The 23,274-nt window shown below is 44.6% G+C and overlaps 1 protein-coding gene across 2 annotated transcripts in view; it reads right to left on the bottom strand.

The window, feature by feature from the left end:
* The window catches only part of PLAC8 (placenta associated 8), a 30,402-nt gene extending 11,263 nt beyond the window's left edge, over positions 1-19,139 (bottom strand). The window contains exons 1-2 of one of the 2 annotated variants that reach the window (XM_043512973.1): positions 12,332-12,494; positions 11,212-11,394 (exon numbers count right to left, since the gene is read on the bottom strand). The gene's annotated coding sequence lies outside the window, so the exon portion shown is untranslated. Of the gene's footprint in view, positions 1-11,211; positions 11,395-12,331; positions 12,495-18,997 lie in introns of those variants that run through there. The other variant, XM_038399357.2, reaches the window with a different exon arrangement.
* Positions 19,140-23,274: the final 4,135 nt, after the last annotated feature.

Raw genomic sequence — 23,274 nt, forward strand, 5'->3', positions numbered from 1 at the left:
CTGATGCAATCTTCTCTTGATGCTGATCATCTGTTGTGGCCTTTAACCTTAGTCTCATCTCAAGCTCTTTCCACCTATGGAATGCTCTCTGATGATTTGCTGCCGTCTCATGGCTTGCCAGATTTCTAGCCAGATTTTTCCAGTCTTTTGTTCCTGTAGAACCCAATGTGACTGGAACATTAGACTGGAAGAGTTTGCAACAAAAACAGTATGCAGCATTCTGGGTTTTTGAGTACATAAACCATGGCCTCTCCATTTTGTCACCATTGGGGATTTCACACCAGTAATGCGTTGTATGAAAACTTCTATTTTCATTGTCTTTGGGGAACATGAAGTTTTTCACTTGCTGTGGCCCATGCAGTACAAGGAAGTCCCTCTGGCTATTGCTCAAGTGGGTCCACAGTCCTGGATCATCTAGACTTAAGGAACTAAACTCAGCAGCACTGTTTCTTGTGCCTCCACCACACTCTTCTCTGATCTACACTTTTCTTCAGGAATGTGCCTGGTTACAGCCATTTGAGATGGAGATATGGATGTGCAGTAGCTGCCAGGTCACCTGCACTCTGGCTAACTGGAAAATCAGGCATCTCCTCACCACTCACATCCTCACTGGGGCCATAAGGCTCACCGTGAACATTTGTGTCTATGTATCTCAGGAGAGCTCCTTCCTGCTTAGATAGAAAAGCTTCCTTTGCTTTCTTTCTTTTTCTGAATGCTGCCCCAGAGGGGCATTTTCTTCTTTCACTCATGACTGCTGTTCTGTGTCAGCTAGAGTGGTTCTCAACACTCAGTTGAAGGGGACAAATAAGCAGGCTGGTAGCAGGGCCTGAGTGAGGGAAGATATCAGCATCTTAAGGGCCTAACTGGCTCCTACTACTTCAGTGGACTGCATGTTCTCCTCAAGTGGGTCCAGGGAAGCAGCAGGAAACAGGAAGCTCCCTGAGAAGCTGGTGTTAATCAGTCCAGGCTTCTGGGGGTGCTAGAGAGGTACATAAGATGCTCCTCCTCCTCTCTATTCCTGCAGGTCCTGCTGCTTTCGGTTATTCCCTCTGTTGCTGCTAGCAGGCTGGCTCACAGGACAACTGAAACAGTTGCTGGTAAAAAGCACTTTATTTCCCTTCCCACAGCCATATATATACAGCACTTGTTTATTCCTTTTCTGTTGTTTATCACCCAATGTTCTCATCATTCTTATCTTTGGGTTCCATTATCTTGTGGTGGTAAAAACTCTCAGGTGCTGTTTATATCATTAGTCCTTAGTTCAGCCAAAGTTTAGTCCTCAGTCCAGCCAAAATCTTCTGGCCTTGTCCTTCAACTTGTTACCCACAGCCCCGCCTCTTGTACTGTTCTTTTCTATTACTTGGTACACATTTCTAAAACATCTGATACTCAGCATTTCCCACATCTCCCCCTTTTTGTTTAAAAGCATCTTGAATCATCCGTGACATTCCCCAACGCATACATTGAACTATATATGGACCACACAAACAAATTATACCAATACAGATACCAATTAATAAAAGAGTGTGCTATAATGATGTTATTCATATTTTGTTCTAATTTTGCAAGTAACTCATGAACAGAGTGAGAATGATCTGACAAATTAACACAACACATACCCTCAAAATCTTCACATCCGTGTCCATGTGCTAATAACAAAAATTCAATTGCAACACTATTGTATAAAACTGCATAGCAAATGCTATCTACATCGATTAATAACTCAGTTAATATTTCAAAAATTAGATTAAACTATTTAATACTCCAACACACTAATTTCTCTAAATTAAAAGCATTTTCCATAATAGCAACACCAGGGATGCTTAAGCAATAGAAAATCAATCGCAGCTCGATTATCTAAAATGGCATCTCTTAATTCCTGTTGTTCCATACTTAAAAGAGCAATTGCCTGTGATGTAGCATTAAGCGCTTTAACAGCAAAACAAGCTAAAGCATTCAAGGTTTGTACCGTATAATACGTTAAAAAGCCAGGAATGCCTGCAACAGCATTCAGCAAAGCCACATATTCTGAGTGACTATATAAGGTAACATCGGCGGAACACATATTTTGCAGGGCCGTGCTTCGCCGATTTCACTGCTGATTCTTTCCAGGCAACAAAAGGGTCATTCGGCTAAGACAGCACAAGGTATTATGACTTAGATTAGCAGGAATATAACTAAAGGTTCGTGCGCCGCAGGTAAAAAACCAACCAGACGGCAAAATAATATGTCCATAATTAAAAGAAACATTAACCGCATTAGTACAATTCAAAAGGGGGGCACTTACGGTTTGGCAGCCCATGGGTACTTTTGCGCGTGTGCAATTAACCACTCGCGCACACGTTACATTATCTGCCCCGGCTGGGTACGGGGTATGTAAAGATAGGGCCCCAGGGGGCAAGGAGTAATTGGCAGGGCCCCAATTTGCCATATTCGAATACTGTGAAGACAAATTGGCATAAGCTGCAAGCATGATGTGACTGCTAATTTCTTCGGGATGATGACATATGGGCACAAGACAAGTGCCCAGTAGTTCCCTGGCTGCCACAGAATCAGACAAACAAAAGTGTGTGACATTGGCTATCAATGCTAGACGTTCCCATAGGTTATACGTCATTCGCACACGTAGGGGTACAAGGAGTCCCCCCTGTAACCCAAGCAATAACACTATAACAATATCGATAACCCGCATCCTCATTCTGGAAATAAACAGGATATGGCCACAAGCACAACCTCCTCTGATGCTTCCCCTCCAAGCGCGGGATCTTCTTCTCCAGGCGCCGGGTTCAAGGGCGAGCGAGGTTGCTGTAGCCACGGCCGCACCCACTTAGCAGGTATCCACCGAGGACCTTCATCAAGGGAGACACAAGCATAACCCGTCCCCAGGTTAGCAATTGTGCTGGCCCCTTCCATTGTTGAGAGGCATAATCAAACCATTTCACCTTAGGTTTCTTCTGCTCATGTTCTATCCCAATACTTCCTAGATGTCTTTGCATTGGAACATGATTGTTATCAGCACTACTAGGTTGCAACCAATTAAGGACATATACCGCTTTAGCTAATCGCCCAGCTGGTGTCTGAACTACTGCATCCTGTCCAGTTTGTGCCTCCAACATTCCTTTCAAAGTACTATGAGATCGTTCAATAATGGCCTGGCCTGTCGAATTGCCTGGCACTCCTGTTTTGTGTGTTATCCCCCACATTTGCAAAAAGGTTGCGGTGCGCCTGGCCACATACCCAGCTCCATTATCTGTTTTTATCCATCGGGGCACCCCTAATGCAGCAAAACATGCCTGCCAATGTTTTATCACATCCCTGCTGCCTGTGGACGCGTGGGGTGTAGCCCAGATAACTCCAGAGAAAGTGTCTACTGACACATGGATGTATTTCTGCTTTCCGAATTGGTTACATTGGGTGACATCTGACTGCCATAATGTTAAAGCCTCTAGACATCGGGGATTAACCCCGGCGGGAAAGGTGGGTGTCAACCTATTACATTCTGAGCAAGAGGCTACAATACTTCGGGTTTGGAATATAGGTAGAGAGAATTGTCGCACTAGGGCTTTCGCTGATTGATGGAAAAATCCATGAGACAGGCGAGCTTGCTCAAACCGATTGGGTACTACCACGGATCCCACCAGTGCATCCGCCTGATCGTTGCCCGTGCTTAAGTATCCAGGCAGGCCAGTATGGCTCCTTATATGGCCTACAAAGTATGGATACTTTCTTTCATTGAGTCGATGCCAAAGGCGCAAGAGTATCTGTTGCAATGCTGGATTATGAACCTTTCCTAGCATAGTTCTCTCCAGCCTGTTTACTAACCCCACGGCATACTTAGAATCGCTCATCACATTGAGCGATTCTTGGTTCCAGTGATCAAATGCCAAAAGTATAGCTAGGAGTTCTAATATCTGTACCGACCCCTCACTAATAACCTTCTTATGGGCCCAAGTATGTCCATCCCACCAGACTACCCCTGCTTTCCCTGTTCGCCCCGCCGCATCGGTAAATACGGTTATTCCTGTCACTGGATTCTCCTGTCTCATAAGGTGTTTATCCAACTGCAATGGGGAAGAAAACAGGCGGTGGGGCGGGTAATGACAACTCAATTGTCCCTGATAATTTGCTAGGGCAACAGCAAACACAGTGTCATACCTCAACACATGTGTAATCATCGTTTTTGAAAATGGCAACAAAATCTGATGCGGATCAATTCCTGTCGTTACAGTTACTCTTTTCCACGCTTGCACTATTAACATGGCTATTGCTTCAATTCTGGAAGTTACTGTACGCACATTTTTACACGGTGGAAATATCCATTCCAAACCGACTAGGGGGTCTTTATCCCTTGTATCCCACTGAAATAATAGCGCTTCCAATACTGCATCTAGGCTAAAGACCGCTACCACGAAGGGTAAGTTTTCCCGATATCTCCCGGAATAACCCTCCCCCACCTTCTGTCCTATTCGTTGTAATGCTTGCTTCTGTAGTACCGACAGTTGTCGTTTATCTCCAGGGGCTCTCCCCCCTTCTAATAAGGGAAGAAGAGGAGTTATATCCTGATTTGTGATGCCACAAAGGGGGCGAAGCCATTGCAGTTCACCTAGCAGTTTCTGTGCATCATACAATGTGCGCACATGAGGAGAGATTTTCAACTGCTGGGGGCGTACGGTGCAGTCAGTGATCCGAAGTCCCAAATACAAAAAAGGGGCTTTAGTTTGAACCTTTTCTGGGGCCACAAACAGACCAGCTTCTGCTAACGTGGAGGTGATCTGTGTTATAACCATGGGTTCAAAAGCTACTGCTGCCGCAAATAAAAGATCATCCATGTAATGATATATTTTCCATTGGGGATATTTCACTCGGATTGGGCGTATTGCCCATGCAACGAAGAGCTGGCAGATGGTAGGGGAATTTTTCATTCCTTGGGGCAAAACCTTCCACTGATACCGTACGGAAGGTGCTTCACGATTTATCATCGGAATAGAGAAAGCAAAGCGCTCTCTGTCTCTCGGGTGTAATGGAATAGTAAAATAACAATCCTTCAGGTCAATGATTAGTAATGGCCACCCCGATGGGAGCATGGATGGGGCAGGTAAACCGGGCTGTAAAGCACCCATGTCGACCATAATAGCATTAATGGAATGCAGATCTTGGAGCAAACTCCATTTTCCTGATTTCTTTAGGATAGTGAATACAGGTGTATTCCATGGACTAACTGAGGGTTCTAGATGGTCAAGACGTACTTGCTCCTCTACTAGTTTTGTTAATGCGGCAAGTTTTTCTGTTGGCAGCGGCCACTGAGCAACCCAAATCGGCTCATCGGATTTCCATTCCAATGTCAGGGTTCGCCGCTCCTCAGTGGCCGCTACTAGAAAGGGGGGGAGCTGATCACCACCCCCCATTGACTCAAGCAATCCCTCCCCAACAGCCAAATAGTTGTATCGACAAGGTAAGGGCGGACTGACCCCTTCAATGCATTATCGGCAGCATCAATAATGTCAATAAAAAATTCACTTAGCATGGGCTCACGCTGTCCGCCAATGCCCTGAAGAGGTGTAGTTACCGGTCGAAGTGGCCATGTCACCGGCCAACCTTGCAGGGGCAACACCGTCACATCTGCCCCAGTATCGATAAGGACCTGATGCTCGAAAGAATCACCATCTGGGCCCTTAAATTGAACTAATCTAGTGGGACGATCTTGTCCCACTGACAAAACAAATGCCACTGTTAGTGGTGTGGGGTCTACCTGACTGGACGACATGAAGCCTCCAGTTCCTCTTATCTGGGATGACTTCACAGGAACATTCGCATGAAAGGGTATTAATTGTGCAATTTTGGTCCCGGCCATTATTGTAATAGGCGGGCATATAGATCGTACCATAATCCCAATGTTCCCTCTATAATCATCATCAATTAGCCCTGGAAGCACAAAAAGCCCCTGTAAGGAGGCGGATGATCTACCTATTAACAATGCACTTAACCCATGCCCCAACGGTCCAGATGCCACCGATGGAACGAGCGTCACCCTATCATTCTCTAGGGAGACGTCGGCGGCGGTGGCCAAATCAACTCCGGCACTGCCGGAAGTTGCCCCGCGGAGGCTGTCCAAGCAGCCGGCGTATTGTTTGTCCTCACGCCCTGCCGGATGGCGCTCCGCGAGGCGTTTCCCGACCCCGACAAAGGGGTTCCATCTTTTTTGAACCGGGAGTGACACTCAGTAGCTTTATGACCGAATTTTTCACATCGATTACATGTCCCGGGAAATGGGGAGGGAAGTGCATTGTTTTGTGGCTGACCTCTTTTCTTGGGGCAATCCCGTTTTAAATGACCCATCTTTCCACACTGATAACACGCCCCCCCTTTCCTCTACGCCAATTCGACTTGGAGGTATTCAAGGCTACCGCCAAAGCACGTGCATGAATCTTTGCCTTCTTCTCCTCCTCCACTAAAGGAGCACGAGTGCAGGCTTCAATCATGTCAACTAGGGAGGCCGATTTTGGTAAAGTCACCAAAATCTTCTTACACGTGGGGTTAGCATTTTGAAGGGCTAAATCTACCCCCAATGCCGATCTGGCGTCTGGTGTTAAATTAGGGGCCCTATCCAATGCCGTCCTTAGGCGGTCCAAAAAGAGGGCAAAAGATTCGCCCACTCCCTGCGTGACTGTTAAATAGGGAGGTGACGGGGCGCCCAAATCAGGGAGCTCTTTGAATGCCTCCAATGCTAGAAGCTGAGACTGTTGTAATATTTGGGGTACCAATTGCGCCTGTAGCTGAGGCTCTTCAAATCGCCCCTGTCTCAACAACATGTCTATAGTTGCTACATGGAGAGGGTCGTCCTGGGGTCTATCTAAATTAAGCACTGCCGCGTGCTCAGCCTTTTTTCTCCATGAATCCTTCCATAATAATCTCTGTGTAGGTGTTAACAACATATCTGCAAATTTCTGGGCGTCAAAGGGACACATCGCTTGCCCCGAGAATATCTGTTCTAATAACGCTTGTACATACGGATTTTTCAAGCCGTACGCCACAATAGCTTTCTGAGCCTCCCTCATCAATTTCCAGTCTAACGACACCCAAGATTTAACCCCCTCCCTTGATACCGATACCGGGAAAGTAGCCGGCATGGCATCCAAAAATTCCCCTTCAATTATAGCATCCTTTATCAATCCATGCCAGCTCTTAATTGGGTCAGGAGATCCCGCTCCTCCCCCACCATCCCTCAAAATCACCCCCGTTCTTCTCGCCCTAGTCCAGTTGAAGAACACGTAGGTGGCGGAGGTTTCACTTTTGGTAGAACCGGTTGCGTAGCGGGGGCATAAATTTTGCGATATTCTTCCTCTGCTGTCGGTCACAACTCTTCCTCGGGAGTGAGGTGCTCCGTACAACCATAATACCCACACAACCTACAAATATGGGGCAAATGTGAGGGGTCAGGTATGCCGTGCTCTTGAAGCTGTTGTAGCAGATGCGATCGTGACGATCTTTGCGGTCTGTTTTCATTTCTATCCAGCTCATCCATCATCTGTTGAGCTGCAATACCTTCCTTATATCACCACCGAATTATCTGGTCCTGCATCAAGTTATCAAACTCTCCAGTTTTAGGCAAGTCAATAATCCGAACGTGTCGGGGAGGGGCTGGTGGCACAACCACGGGCGGCAATCCTGACTCCCCTTGTAACGGGTTCTTTGGATTGCCCGATGACGATTCCCCCGACACCGGCTGATCCACGGCCATCGGTTCGCCCCGATCTGAGTTGTCATCCTCCAAGGGCAACGGTACCTCACTGGGGTCCAACGGCACCAAAGGAATCATAGGCGTTGTTTTACCAAAAAAGTCTTTCGCTCTTACCGTAAAGGCCCCTTTCGCTGATGATTCTAATGCCTCGCGTAATGCAATACGCGCCCCTGCCTGAGCCGCTGCGGTGGTAACGGCTCGATGAACAGTCCGCCAGATAGGGCTCAAGGCAGTAGCTTCTTTATTTCTGACCCCCACAGAGTCCCACAGGTCTTCCCCCAATGTTTTCTACACCGAGGAGTCAAACACATTCTTTGCATTAACCAGGAAACCCCGTCGCTTTCCCCACCGAAGCAATTTTTGCAGAGCTTCTGGGGAAAATTTTTCTCCCTGGTTATTAAGCAGATTGCTTAAGACCTTAAACACGGCCTGCTCATCTGCCGATGCTGCCGCTCCCATTATGAGAGATATTCCCCGCCGCTCACCTCTCAGTTGGACGTCCCGGTTCCTCATCCGAACGGAGGACACCGGCAGCGGCGGTCCCTGCTATTTCTTCCTCTGTCCGTGGTACCAAATTCACAGAATTCTATCACGTCGGGGTCACCATTTGTTGCTGCTAGCAGGCTGGCTCACAGGACAACTGAAATAGTTGCTGGTAAAAAGCACTTTATTTCCCTTCCCACAGCCATATATATACAGCACTTGTTTATTCCTTTTCTGTTGTTTATCACCCAATGTTCTCATCATTCTTATCTTTGGGTTCCATTATCTTGTGGTGGTAAAAACTCTCAGGTGCTGCTTATATCATTAGTCCTTAGTTCAGCCAAAGTTTAGTCCTCAGTCCAGCCAAAATCTTCTGGCCTTGTCCTTCAACTTGTTACCCGCAGCCCCGTCTCTTGTACTGTTCTTTTCCATTACTTGGTACACATTTCTAAAACATCTGATACTCAGCATTTCCCACATCCCTCTCCCCTTTTCTCCTGCCTGCCTGTTATGTCTCTTGTGCCCTCCTTCCTCCAGCACAGCCTTCCACCATCTCTGCATCTAGAGCAGAAAGAATACATGTGCACCAGCAGCAGACACCATTTTCTACATTCTGGGTCCTAGTGGCGCCCTCCCCCCCACAGTCTGGCAACTGAGGTGGCCGCCTCAGTTTGCCGCATGGTAAGGCCAGCCCTGAGTCTACCTGACCAAGAAAGGGAAGTGCATCTTTGCTCACTGACTTGCCAACCTAGCGAGGAGAGCTTTAAACTAGGTTCAAAGGGGGCGGGTGACAAAAGCCCCCAGGTAACCATAAAAAAAAAAGTGACCTTAACAGAAGGCTACATGTTGGGGAGGGGATATGGCAAATTACAATAGGGTCATAGGAGCAACACGAGGGAAATCAGTGCAAGAATCTGCTTAATATCTTAGATGTTGATACATAAATGCAAGGAGTATGGGGAATAAACGGGAAGAACTGAACGTATGAGTACAAAACTAAATTATGAGTTAACTGGTGTCACAGAGTCTTCACAGGATAAGTCTTGTGACTGGAATATCGGTATAGAGGGGCATAGTTTGTTCAGGAAGGCCAGGCAGAATAGAAAAGGAGGAGTTGTTGCATTATACATCAAGAATAGATGCACTTGTTCTGAGGTCCAGAAGGAGTTGAGAGGCAGACCAGTTGAAAGTCTCTGGGTAAAGATAAAAGGAATTAAAATATATGGGGACATCTGGGTAGGAGTCTACTATAAACCACAAAGTCAAGAAGAGGAATTGGATGAGTCAGTTCTAGAACAAACAAATACCTTAACCACCAGACCAGATAGTAATGGGGGACTTTAACTACCCAGACATCTGTTGGGAAAGTAATATGGCAAAACATGAAATTTCCAAAAAGTTCTTGAAATGTTTTGGGGACAACTTTTTATTTCTGAAAAAGGAAGAAGAAACCAACAGAAGAGACATTTTAGACTTCATTCTGACCAATAGGGAGGAATTAGAAGCGACTCTGAAGGTGGAAGGCAATTTGAGTAAAAGTGATCATGGAATGATGATTTCACTATTCTAAGTAAAGGAAGGAGTGAGAGCAGCAGAATAAGGACAATGGACATCAGAAAAGCAGACTTTAACAAATTTGAAGAACTTGGTCCCATGGGAAAAAGTTGTTCAGGAAAGCGGGCAGTTTCTCAAGGAGACAATGTTAAAAGGCACAACTGCAAACTATCCCGATGAGAAGAAAAGACAAGAAAGATAGTAAAAGGCAAATATGGCTCCATCATGAGCTCTTTAATGATCTGAAAATCAAAAAGGAATCCTACAAAAAGTGGAAATGCGCAAACTTCTAAGGAGGCGTACAAAGGAATAACAAAGCATGCAGGAACAAGATCAGAAAGGCTACCGCACAAAATGAATTACACCTAGCAAGGGATATAAAAGGCAATAGGAAGAGCTTTTATAAGTATATTAGGAGCAAAAGAAAGACGAAGGGAAGTATAGGTCTGCTGCTTGGCAGAGGAAAGCTAACAACGTAGGAGAGGTGTTTAATGCCTATTTTGCTTCAGTCTTCACTAAAAAGATTAACGGTGACCAGATACTCAACACCATATTAATGACAAGGGGGAATGGCTGCAAGGCAAAGTAGGGAAAGAAGAGGTTAAAAATATTTAGACAAGTTAGATGTACTCAAATGGGCAGGGCCTGATGAAAGTCATCCTAGGATACTTAAAGAACTATCTGAAGCAATCTCAGAAGTGCTACCAATCATCCTGGAGAACTCATTGAGGATGGGTGAGGTTCTAGAGGACTGAAGAAGGGAAGACTATGTATCTATCTTCAAAAAAGGGAACAAAAGAAGAGCTGGGGAATTATAGACCAGTCAGTCTAACTTTGATACCTGGAAAGATACTGAACTAATTATTAAACAATCACTTTGTAAGCACCCAGAGGATAATAGGGTTTTAAGGACTAGCCAGCACAGATTTGTCAAGAACAAATCATGTCAAACCAACCTAATTTCCTTCTTTGACTGTGTTTCTGGCCTAGTGGAGGTGGGGAGCTGTAGATGTGATATATCTTGATTTTAGCTAAGCTTTTGACACGGCTCCACATAACATTCTCACAAGCAAATGAGGAAAAAGCAGTCTAGATGAAATTACTATAAGGTGGGTGCACTTTCAGGAGTCTGATTTGTCCTGTGTAGCCCCAAGTTTCACCTTACTTAAAAACTACTTGCTTACAAAATCAGACATAAAAATACAGAAGAGTCACAACACACTATTATTGAAAAATTGCATACTTTATCATTTTTACCATATAATCATATAATAAAATAAATCAATTGGAATATAAATGTAAATATTGTACTTACATTTCAGTATATAGTATATAGAGCAGTATAAACAAGCCACTGTCTAATGATTAGTGCTTTTTTGTAGCCTGTTGTAAAACTAGGTAAATATCTGGATGTGTTGATGCATCTCCTGGAAGACCTCTGCTTTCCTCTAGGGGTATGCATACTCCTGGTTGAGAGCCACTGTAGTAGGGTCCTGGATCCGATACTATTCAGTGATCAAGACAATGGAATGGAGCACACATTTATAAGATTTACAGATGGCACCAAGCTGGGAGGAGAGGATTATAATTGAAAATGACTAACAAACTGGAGAATTGGTCTGAAATCAACAAGATGAAAATCGATAAAGGTAAGTGCAAAGTACTTCACTTAGGAAGGAAAAACCAAATGCACAACTACAAAATAGAGAATAACTGGCTAGGTGGTAGTGCTGCTGAAAAGGATCTAGGGGTCTGTGGCGGGGTAGTCACCCCATCATGCCTCAAAGGGCTTAAAACAGCCCTAAGAGAGGGCTGTAGCCAGAGGAAAGCTAGGCTGATAGGGGGAGGTAGCCACAGCTGGCCCTTTTAGAGGGCTGTTAGCCAGAAGCTGAGACAAACACTCTCTCTAGCTACATGGAGAGAGGAGGACCTGGCTGCCGGGGAAGCTGAGGAGGGTACCTAAGGCAGAGCCGTGCTGGGGAAGGGGAGAGGGAGCTGGGGAGCTCTAGCCCAGCAGAGCTCCAGGCTGCAGGTTGAGGCAAAGGCCCACAAAAGGGTCCTAAGGCTGCAGAGGAGCAGCCCAGACCTAGACAGAGGCAGCTGGTCTGACCCCGCCCTTACCGATGATGAGCCGTACAGACTGCAGTCTGCCCCAGGGAGCGGGGGTCAGATGATGACTGACAGTAGCCACTGAGGCAAGGGAAGGATAGGGGGTTAGGGGTTCCCCGGGGAGGGGAGACCCAGATTGGGGGTTTCAGGTAGAACTTTGATCTAGAAGGGCATCTGGGTCCAGGAGGGACACGGGGGGCCAGTGGCAGGTGAGACACCTGTCTGAAGAGGGCGCTCCAGACTGGAAAGAGCTAATTCCCTGGATGACCGACAGGAGGCGCCACACCGGTACGTCGTTGCCCTGTCACAGGGTCATAGTGGATCACAAATAAAATACTGTATTTGCAAGAGCTTCAAAATGAACACAGGACAAAGGTCCATTCCTACCTATGACTTCTAGGTTACGTGGCTTCATGAATGTACGTGAGCCCACATGGCAGCCTTTACCTCAGGTGCTTGCAGGTCTGGTTCCACTCTGTAACATCCAAGCAGGCACTCTCTGGACATGCTGATTTGTGAACCTCAATGAGTGCTTTTCTCCAGTGGATTGGTGGATGGACCCAGACAATGTCCATGCCTGAGTTCTCTTCTCCAATCCAGAACCAACAACAGTGACTCTTGTCATGGATGCCACCACCATGAGTGCTCTTTGAAGACCGAAATACTGAACCTCATATTTCAGAAATGGGGGACACCTACCATACATCTTTTTGGTCAAAGGGTCTTCTCTATACCTTTACTCCAATTCTCTTAATCCCAAGGTTGATCAGAAAGCTAAAACAGGACCAGGCAACATTAATACTGATAGTCCCAGCTTGGCCAAGATTCTGTTGGTATACAGATTTCCAAGACCTCTTGGTACATCCTCCAATAACCAGGCCATTGATCAAGGGATTATTGTCCCAGAATCAGGGACACATTCTACATCCCAATCTATAGAATCTTCATAGAATTATAGACGTATAGGACTGGAAGGGACCTCAAGAAGCCATCAAGTCCAGCTCTCTACACTGAGGCAGGACAAAGTAGACAGAGACAATCCCTGAGAGGTTTTTGTCCAACCTGTTCTTAAAAACCTCCAATGATGAGGATTCCAGAGCCTCCTTTGGAAGCCTGTTCCAGAGCTTAAGTACCTTTATAGTTAGAAAGTTTTTCCTAATATCTTACCTAAATCTTCCTTGCTGAACATTAAACCCATTATTTGTTGTCCTACCTTCAGTGGACATGGTGAACAATTGATTACAGCCCTCTTTATAACTGCCCTTAACGTATGTGAAGATTGTCCCCCCTCAGTCTTCTTTTCTCAAGATAAAACATGCATATTTTTTTTAACATTCTGTAGCCTTGCGTGTAGTTATGGGTCACTTTAACTAATTACCACCTTAAGGCAAGGGTCTACACGACAGTCACTCCTCACTTAAAGTTGTCCCCAGTTAATGTTGTTTCGTTGTTACGTTGCTGATCAATTAGGGAACATGCTTGTTTAAAGTTGTGCACTGCTCCCTTATAACACTGTTTGGCAGCCGCCTGCTTTGTCCACTGCTTGCAGGAAGAGCAGCCCGTTGCAGCTAGCTGGTGGGGGCTTGGAACCTGGAATCAGGGTAGACCAACAGCCCCCCATCAGCTCCCCGCTCCCCTATATTTCCTGTGCAGCAGCTGCCCAGCAGGCTATCAATTGCCAGTTCAGCTGTCCCTCCACCCACTGCTATGTGCTGTCCCTCCTGCCCTCTGCCTTGGAGCTGTTCCTAGGAGCCTCCTGCTTGCTGTGCAGGGGGGAGAGTGGGGCTAATGTCAGAGTGTCCCCCTGATCCTGCACCCCACTTACCCCATCTCCATGGTGCAGGGGACACACAACAGGGCTCAGGACGGAGGGAGCTTCCTGGCGGCAGCAGCAGCTGCTGTCTCAACTTGCTGATTTACTTAAAAAGGCAATGCACATCTCTTTCTCTCTCACACAGTGTGTGTCTCTGTTTCTGTCTACCATGCTGTCTCCCCTCCCTCCATTTGTGCTGCCTTGTAGAGTGTGAGGCTACATTAACAACAATGTGTTAACCCTTGAGGGCTCAGCTGAGTGCTAGTTCATCATGCTTCCATTGACGTGCACAGGCTGAAATTGTGGAAAAGTAGCATCACTTGCCCCATAACCTCACCATCCACAGCCTCAGAAACAACTCTGACACCATAATCAAAAAGGCTGACAAAGGGGGTGCTGTCATCATCATGAATAAGTTGGAATATGAACAAGAGGCTGCTAGGCAGCTCTCTAACTCCACATTCTACAAGCCATTACCCTCTGAGGGTTACCAAAAGAAACTAGCATAATGACAGGTTTCAGAGTAGCAGCCGTGTTAGTCTGTATTCGCAAAAAGAAAAGGAGTACCCGTGGCACCTTAGAGACTAACAAATTTATTAGAGCATAAGCTTTCGTGAGCTACAGCTCACTTCATCGGATGCATTTGGTGGAAAAAGCAGAGGAGAGATTTATATACACACACACAGAGAACATGAAACAATGGAAACCCATTGTTTCATGTTCTCTGTGTGTGTGTATATAAATCTCTCCTCTGCTTTTTCCACCAAATGCATCCGATGAAGTGAGCTGTAGCTCACGAAAGCTTATGCTCTAATAAATTTGTTAGTCTCTAAGGTGCCACGGGTACTCCTTTTCTTTTTGCAAAAGAAACTACATAATCTGCTCAAGAAACTCCCTGAAAAAGCTCAGGAACAAATCCGCACAGACACACCGCTAGAACCCTAACCAGGGGTATTCTATCTGCTACCCAAGATCCATAAACCTGGAAATCCTGAATGCCCCATCATCTCAGGCATTGGCATCCTGACAGCAGGATTGACTGGCTATGTAGACTCCCTCCTCAGGCCCTACACTCCCAGCACTCCCAGCTATCTTCGAGACACCACTGACTTCTTGAGGAAACTACAATCCATTGGTGATCTTCCAGAAAATACCCTCCTGGCCACTATGGATGTAGAAGCCCTCTACATCAACATTCCACACACAGATGGATTACAAGCTGCCAGGAACAGTATCCCTGATAATGTCACGGCAAACCTGGTGGCTGAACTTTGTGACTTTGTCCTCACCCACAACTATTTCACATTTGGGGACAATATATACCTTCAAGTCAGTGGCACTGCTATGGGTACCCACATGGTCCCACAGTACGCTAACGTTTTTATGGCTGACTTAGAACAACGCTTCCTTAGCTCTCGTCCCCTAACGCCCCTACTCTACTTGTGCTACATTGGTGACATCTTCATCATCTGGACCCATGGAAAAGAAGCCCTTGAGGAATTCCACCAGGATTTCAACAATTTCCATCCCACCATCAACCTCAGCCTAGACCAATCCACACAAGCGGTCCATTTCCTGGACACAACTGTGCCTGGAAACCTACTGACCACCATACTTACCTACATGCCTCCAGCTTCCATCCAGGACACACCACAAGATCCTTTGTCTACAGCCAAGTTCTAAGATACAACTGCATTTGCTCCAATCCCTCAGACAGAGACAAACACCTACAAGATCTTTATCAAGCATTCTTAAAATTACAGTACCGACCTGCTGAAGTGAAAAAACTGATTGACAGAGCCAGAGGAGTACCCAGAAGTCACCTACTACAGGACAGACCCAACAAAGAAAATAACAGAATGCCACTAGCCATCACCTTCAGCCCCCAACTAAAACCTCTCCAGCTCATCATCAAAGATTTACAGCCTATCCTGAAAAATGATCCCTCACTTTCACAGATCTTGGGAGACAGAACAGTCCTCGCTTACAGACAGCCTCCCAACCTGAAGCAAATACTCTCCAGCAGCCACACACCACACAGCAAAAACACTAACCCAGGAACCTATCCTTGAAACAAAGCCCGATGCCAACTCTGTCCACATATTTATTCAAGTGACACCATCATAGGACCTAATCACATTAGCCACACCATCAGGGGCTCGTTCACCTGCACATCTACCAATATGATATATGCCATCACGTGCCAGTAATGCCCCTCTGCCATGTACATTGGCCAAACCGGACAGTCTCTATGCAAAAGAATATATGGACACAAATCTGACATCAGGAATCATAACATTCAAAAACTGGTAGGAGAACACTTCAACCTCTCTGGTCACTCAGTAAAAGATTGAAGGGTGGCAATTTTGCAAAAGAAAAGATTCAAAAACAGATTCCAAGGAGAAACTGCTGAGCTTGAATTAATATGCAAACTAGATACCATTAACTTGGGTTTGAATAGAGACTGGGAGTGGCTGGGTCATTACACATATTGAATCTATTTCCTTAAGTTAAGTATCCTCACATCTTCTTGTCAATTGTCTAAATGGGCCATTTTGATTATCACTACAAAAGTTTTTTTCTCCTGATGATAATAGCTCATCTTAACTAATTAGCCTCTCACAGTTTGTATGGTAACTTTCAGCTTATCTCTGTGTGTGTGTGTGTGTGTGTGTGTAATTTCTTACTATATGTTCCATTCTGTGCATCCGATGAAGTGAGCTGTAGCTCACGAAAGCTTATGCTCTAATAAAATTGTTAGTCTCTAAGGGGCCACAAGTACTCCTGTTCATTTAGCAGTAAGGCATTCCCTGGGAAATATCCCACCCTCTGACTTCACCACCTCAACCAAGCTTCACAATCATCATAGCTATGTACTGTATTAAATTGTTTGTTTAAAACTTATACTGTGTGTATATACACCTCTATCCCGATATAATGCGGTCCGATATAACGCGAATTCAGATATAACGTGGAAAAGCAGCGCTCCGGGGAGCGGGGCTGCTTTACCTCATTATATCCAAATTCGTGTTACTGCAAGTGGTTCCTCTGCACCCGCCCGTACTTGCTGAGGCCTCCCTGCCCCAGCTCACCTCCGCTCTGCCTCCACCTGCTCCCCTGAGCGCGCCGCCACCGCTCAGCTTCTCCCTCCCTTCCGTCCCTCCCTTCTTTCCAGGCTTCTTGCGCCAAAACAGCTGATTGACGTGGTAAACCTGGAAGGGGGAGGGGAGAAGCGGAGCGGCGGCGCACTCAGGGGAGGAGGTGGAGGCAGAGCGGAGGTGAGCTGGGGCGGGGAGTGGTTCCTCTCCCTTCCCCGATAATAACATGGTCTCACCTATAAGACGGTAAGATTTTTCGGCTCCCAAGGACCACGTTATATCAGGGTAGAGGGCTGTGTGTACACACACACACACACACACACACACACACACACACACACACACACACAGAGTGTGTATGTATATATATAATATAGTCTTGTCTTGTGAAAAAAAATTCCCTCGAACCTAATCCCCCCCATTTACATTAATTCTGATGGGGAAATTGGATTCTCTTAATATCGTTTCGCTTAAAGTCACATTTTTCAGGAACATAACTACAACGTTAAGAGAGGAGTTACTGTATTGGCAATGGCCAGAAACCTGTCCTGAGATCAGGACTGCTCCCATCAATCCCAATTGATCTTTTGAACTGGACTAAAGTAGACATTTCTGCATTTATTCTGAGTACCAGATGAATGAACAGTGACTGGATTCAAAGAATGCTGTGCTTTACTTACTCCTTTGACTGGCCTCGGACCACCCAGTCATCCAGACACGGAAAGACCTGGATACTCTAATAGTGGAGAAGAGAAGCTACCACTACATACATTTGGTAAAAACTCTCAGTGCCAGTGAAGTGCCAAAGAGGAGTACCCTGCATTGGCAGTGAGAGTCTGACCATTAATCTCAGATACTTCCTGTGGCCACATGGAAATCAGCATCCTGTGAATCAAGGGCAGAGAACCAGTCTCCGAAGTCCAAGGAGAGCATAATGGAAGAAAATGAAAGCATCCTGAACTTTAGCTTCCTGGTTAATTTCGTTAGCTTTCTCAAGTCCTGCATGGGTGTTAGCCAACCCTCTTCCCCTCTTGTGAAAGAAGGTAGAATTAGCAGAAATAAAGTCCTTTGCCTGCATATTGTGGAGATACTTTCTCTATGGCTCCCAAATTCCTGCGGCAGTGCAATTTTCCAGAAAAGGCTCCAGAGGCAATCCTGGCAATTACAAGGTGGTAAGCCTAACTTTCGTAGCAGGCAAATTGGTTGAAACTATAGCAAAGAATAGAATTAGACACATAGAACACAATATATTGGGGAAGAGTCAACAGGACTTTTTTAAAGGGAACTCACCAATATATTAGAATTCTTTTGGGGGGGGTCAACGAACATGCGGACAAGAGTGATCCACTGGATATAGCGTACTTGGACTTTCAGAAAGCCTTTGGCAAGGTCCCTCACCAAAGGCTATTAAACAAAGTAAGCAGTCATGGGATAAGAGGGAAGGTCCTCTTATAGATAGAAAACAAAGGGTAGGAATAAATGGTCAGTTTTTGTAATGGAGAGAGGTAAATAGCAGGGCCCCCACGGATCTGTACTGTAATCAGTGCTATTCAACATATTCATAAAGGATCTGGGAAAAGGGGTAAACAGTGAGGTGGCAGAGTCTGTAGATGATACAAAATTACTCAAGATAACTAAGTCCAAAGCAGACCACAAAGAGTTACAAAGGGATCTCACAAAACTGGGTGACTGGGCAACAAAATGGCAGATGAAATTCAAAACGTTGATAAATGCAAAGTAATGCACATTGGAAAATGTAATTCCAATCACACATGCAAAAAGATGTCATCTAAATTAGCTATTACCATTCAAGAAAGATCTTGGAGTCATCGTGGATAGTTCTCTCTCTCTGCTCAATATGCAGTGGCAGTCAAAAAAGCCAACAAAATGTTAGGAACATTCTGTTCTGGAAGGGATGGTAAGGGATAATAAGACAGAAAATATCATAATGCCACTTGTATATTTACAGTACACCCACACCTGGAATACTAGGTGCAGTTCAGATCACTCCATCTCAGAAAAGATACATTACATGTATATAAAATATACATACACATAATATATAAAAAGCTAGATTAGCTATATCTGATTTATTGCATACAGATTTTTACAAATCTCTTGTTTTATGATCTTGCTAGATCTCAGTCTTTATTTTCCTAGCTGCTGCTACATAACATGGATCTAAAAACATCAGCTTCCTACCTCCCAAATCCATTCTCTGATCAGTACAGTGCAGCTTTTGGTCACATACAGTTAAGGCTAGAATTTATAAAATGGTTTTCTGTAAATTAAATGATAAGAGTAGAGCCTTCAAGTCAAATTTGTGTAGTCTTGAGATTAGATTGCTTATTCAGAATCCATGAAGAATATGAAAGGTTTCGGATGCCAGGCATGCCTTATCTTTATGTACATTCTTGCCATTCAGTAAGAAAGAAATGCATTAAAAAAAATCAAAATGAAAAAAAGTTAGAAAATATTCCTCTTACCAAATAAACTGTATCCATCTTTTGAAGCCCAATCACATACTTGGTACAATCTATGCTGTCTGGTCCAAAACTGACAAAAATAAAAATAAAAAGTTTGTTAATTAGTATGTGCTTTTACTGTTGCAGCCTTTCTCCCTCTCTGGCTGATAGCTATCACCTATTTGTAGTACAATAGTGCTCAGAGGCTCTAAGGTCAGAGCTCTATGTGCTAGGCACTGCATGTACAAACATAGTAAGAAGCAGTCCCTACCCTGAAGGGCTAAAAAATAATGAGGCAAAAGATAGGAGAGTAGCAGTATCCCCATTTCTCAGTTGGCAAGAACTGAGGCACAGATTAACTCTCTTTTCTAAGGTCATACATGAAACCTGTAGCAGAGTCAGAAAATGAACTCCAATCTAGTACAGTACCTTAACCACAAGACCATCCCTGCTTGGATGTCTTAGAAGGGAATTGGAGAGACTGAAGACTTCTTCTAGGTTGTCTAGTTTGAAGAGTTATCTATATTAAGTCAGTTTCTTATTGCTAGTTCTCTTCTATAAGGACTAATAGTGCTGTAAGGAAACCATATATGGTTAAATGCTCTGCACATATACAATTTTACCAAAGTATTTTTCTTACTCACAGTGCAAGCAAAAAGCTATTGAAAACTCTTAACAATGAAGTGTCATTTTATTCCATCTCGATCTTGATACTCCAGTATCTTGGCCAGAGCTGTTATTAAACACAACTTGTTATCTGCAAGCAAACTATACAACAATATTACCTTTGAAGAGTTTGGAGCACTATTAGAGAGAGATCCCTGCAGCCATTATTTGTTTCCTGTGTGATAATTTTTGAATGGGAAAAACAAATTCCATTGGCAAACAGTGATATTAACAAATATTTTTGACTATAACTTGAAGCAGTTCAGTTTTTCATGTTTCAGTGCTTGAGCAAGAGTGTTGATACAGTGTATTTAATTGGCACTGTCGGGCAATTATTTAATACAGTAGAACCTCAGAGTTACGAACACCTTAGGCATGGAAGTTGTTCGTAACTCTGAAATGTTTGTAATACTGAGCAAAACATCATGGTTGGTCTTTCAAATGTTTACAAATGAATATTGACTTAATACAGCCTTGAAAACTTTACTATGCAGAAGAAAAATGCTGCTTTCCCTTTATTCTTTTAGTAGTTTACTTTTAACACAGTCCTGTACTGTATTTGCTTTTTTGCCTTTTTTTTTTTTTTAATCTTTGCTGCTGCCTGATTGTGTACTTCCAGTTCCCAATGAGATGTGTGGTTGACTGGTCAGTTCAGAACTCTGGTGTTCGTAACTCACTCGGAGGTTCTAGTACATCAATTGTTTCATACTATAGCACAGTTTTTAAAGACTAGAGGTCCCTATTCAGGGTTCTGTGCTGCAAGTAAGGTGTCTGTAGGAGACTGAAAGACTATCACAAGGTCAACATGTTCAAAAGGCAAAACGTTGAGCCCATTTTGAGGGGTGGGGAGGGAGGGAAAGTACTTATCTTCACTCAGCAGCAACAAGAAGAAGTGGATTACGCAGTAGCATCAACTGATGCCAAAGGGAGTCCATCTGGTTATCTTTGACCAAGTGCTTTGGTGGCAATGATGCAGATTCTTAAACAATAAATTGGGGGGGGAGGTGAGTAAGGATTGGGGATACTTTAACAGCTTCATAAATATATTGAAAACAAAATGAATATAATTTTTCAGATCTGTCTCTCTAATTCCTGATTTATGGACAGACCACATAGCTTCTCAGATAATAACTGAGGGTCACATGAAAGGATTTATTGATCCAATTGATGGAACGGTGCATTTAGAAAATAAGGTTGTCCCTCATTTTTTCATAGTGCAATTCAAAATTAATTGGTTGAGCTGTTCTCTACAACATGAACAAATTATATTTTAAAATGAGGATCTACTACTGGGGAGCGTTAAGGAACCAGCAGGCTTGGTGACCTCAAAGCAACTCTTAAGGACGTATCAACAGGATACTGAAATGGCAAATAAGGCCATTCCTAGGGTTGCCAGGTGTCCGTTTTTTGTTAGAAGTCCAGTCATCAGCCCAGCAGGGACCCAGAGCTAAGGCAGGCTCCCTGCCTGCCCTAGGTCTGTGTGGCTCCTGGAAGTGGCCGCCAGGTCCTCGTGGCCCCCTAGGTGCACGGGCTGCCAAGGAGGCTCCACACGTTGCCCCTGTCCCAGTGCCAGCTCTGCAGTTCCCATTGGCCAGGAATGAAGACCAATGGGAGCTGTGGGGGGCGGAGCCATCCATGCACCTAGGGGCTGCAGAGACCTGGTGGGTGCTTCCTAGGAGCCATGATAAAGTGCCGTCGGGACCCCACAGCCCGAAACCCCTCCTGCACCCCAAACCCCTGCCCCAGCCTGTAGCCCCTCCCAAACCCAAACTCCCTCCTGGAGCCTGCACCCCCCCAACACCTCAACCCCCCGGCCCTGAGTCCCCTCCTTCACCTGAAACCCCTCATCCCAGCCCCATCCCAGAGCCAACACCCCCAGCCAGAGCCCATACCCCCTCCTGCACTCCAAACCCCTCAGCCCCAGCCTAGAGCCCCCTTCTACACCCCAAACCCTGCCCCAGCCAAATGAAAGTGAGTGATGGAGGGGAAAAGGGTGGGGCCTCAGAGAAGGGTCAGGGTCTTGAGAAATGGGCACTGCAGGAATGATTGGTTTTGTGCCGTTAGAAAGTTGGCAACCCTAGCCATTCCTTGTACATAGTTATCAAAGCCATGTTAAGTAGACTTGAATCTTTAACATGTTTGCCTGTATTGTTAGAGAATTAAGAATAAATATTAAGTGAATTTGTCTGTGTTTACACGTATCTTGTTAGAAGTTTAACAGTGTGATCTAATTAACCTGTAGATGGTAAAATTCTGTTCCTGTCTTATAATGCTTCATTACTGAATTCTACTGAGATGGGGCTTGTTGTCCTCATTTCTCTTTGAAATTTGTAATGCCACCTAGTGAACTACCCGTGCACTGTTTTAGTAATTTGAATGGTTATTGTTCAATGTATTGTCTGAGAAAGGACCCATTGAATGGAGATCAAATGGTCAGCTCACTTTCATTACAAAGCCCACGTGGTGGAATTACCTGTCACACCTCACCTGCTTCATCTATAAAGGAAGCTTCGGGCCTGATCCTTTTCATCTCAGATATGCTTAAACTTTGATAGGGAAGGTCTAAAGCCACAAGACTGAGGTCTCCAGATTTACTCTGGATTTACCCCGGAATTCTCATGGAAGAATGTAAACAAACTCTGCACCTGGACTATCTATTAGACCTTTTAAATTGATTCCAGAAAGAAGGATTATACACACATTTGTATGTATATTGAGCTTTTAACTCTTTTTTTCTTTTATTAATAAATCTTAGATTTAATTAATAAGGATTGGCTGTAAGCGTGTATTTGGGTGAGATCTGAAATATTCATTGATCTGATAGGCAATGGGTCTGGTCCTTTGGGATTAATAGAAATATAAGTATGGTGAATAAGGTTTTCAATAACCTCTCACTGGATTGCCTAAAGGGGACTGTATTTGTCTTCTGGTTAACCAGTGTGGTATTAGAGGAGTTGTTTTGTTACCGGCTTGGGGAATCTAATTATAGAATAAATCACCAAACTTGGGGATTGTCTGTCCCAGTTCTTGCAGTCTGCCCTGCGCTGGCATTCTCAGCGTGGCCCAATGGGACACCACAGTCACAACTACATAAACCAAATAATGATTTGATTAATCAGACACTTGTCAGAATACTCGGCATGGTATCACTGCTTTGCTGTTTTGAAAGTTGTGGTTTAAAAGTACAGGAAGAAGTAAAACCTGCTAACAAGATAGATTTTTGCTGCACATCTTGTTTACTAAACTGCTTTGTGGTCTTGTCACTTTCCACTGGTTGTTGTGAAAATCTTCCATGTTCCTACAAGTTGTAATTATTCCAATAAAAAAAAAAAAAAAGAATGAGCCAGT

The sequence above is a fragment of the Dermochelys coriacea genome, chromosome 4, assembly GCF_009764565.3.
Source record: "Dermochelys coriacea isolate rDerCor1 chromosome 4, rDerCor1.pri.v4, whole genome shotgun sequence".
Taxonomy (NCBI): Eukaryota; Metazoa; Chordata; order Testudines; family Dermochelyidae; genus Dermochelys; species Dermochelys coriacea.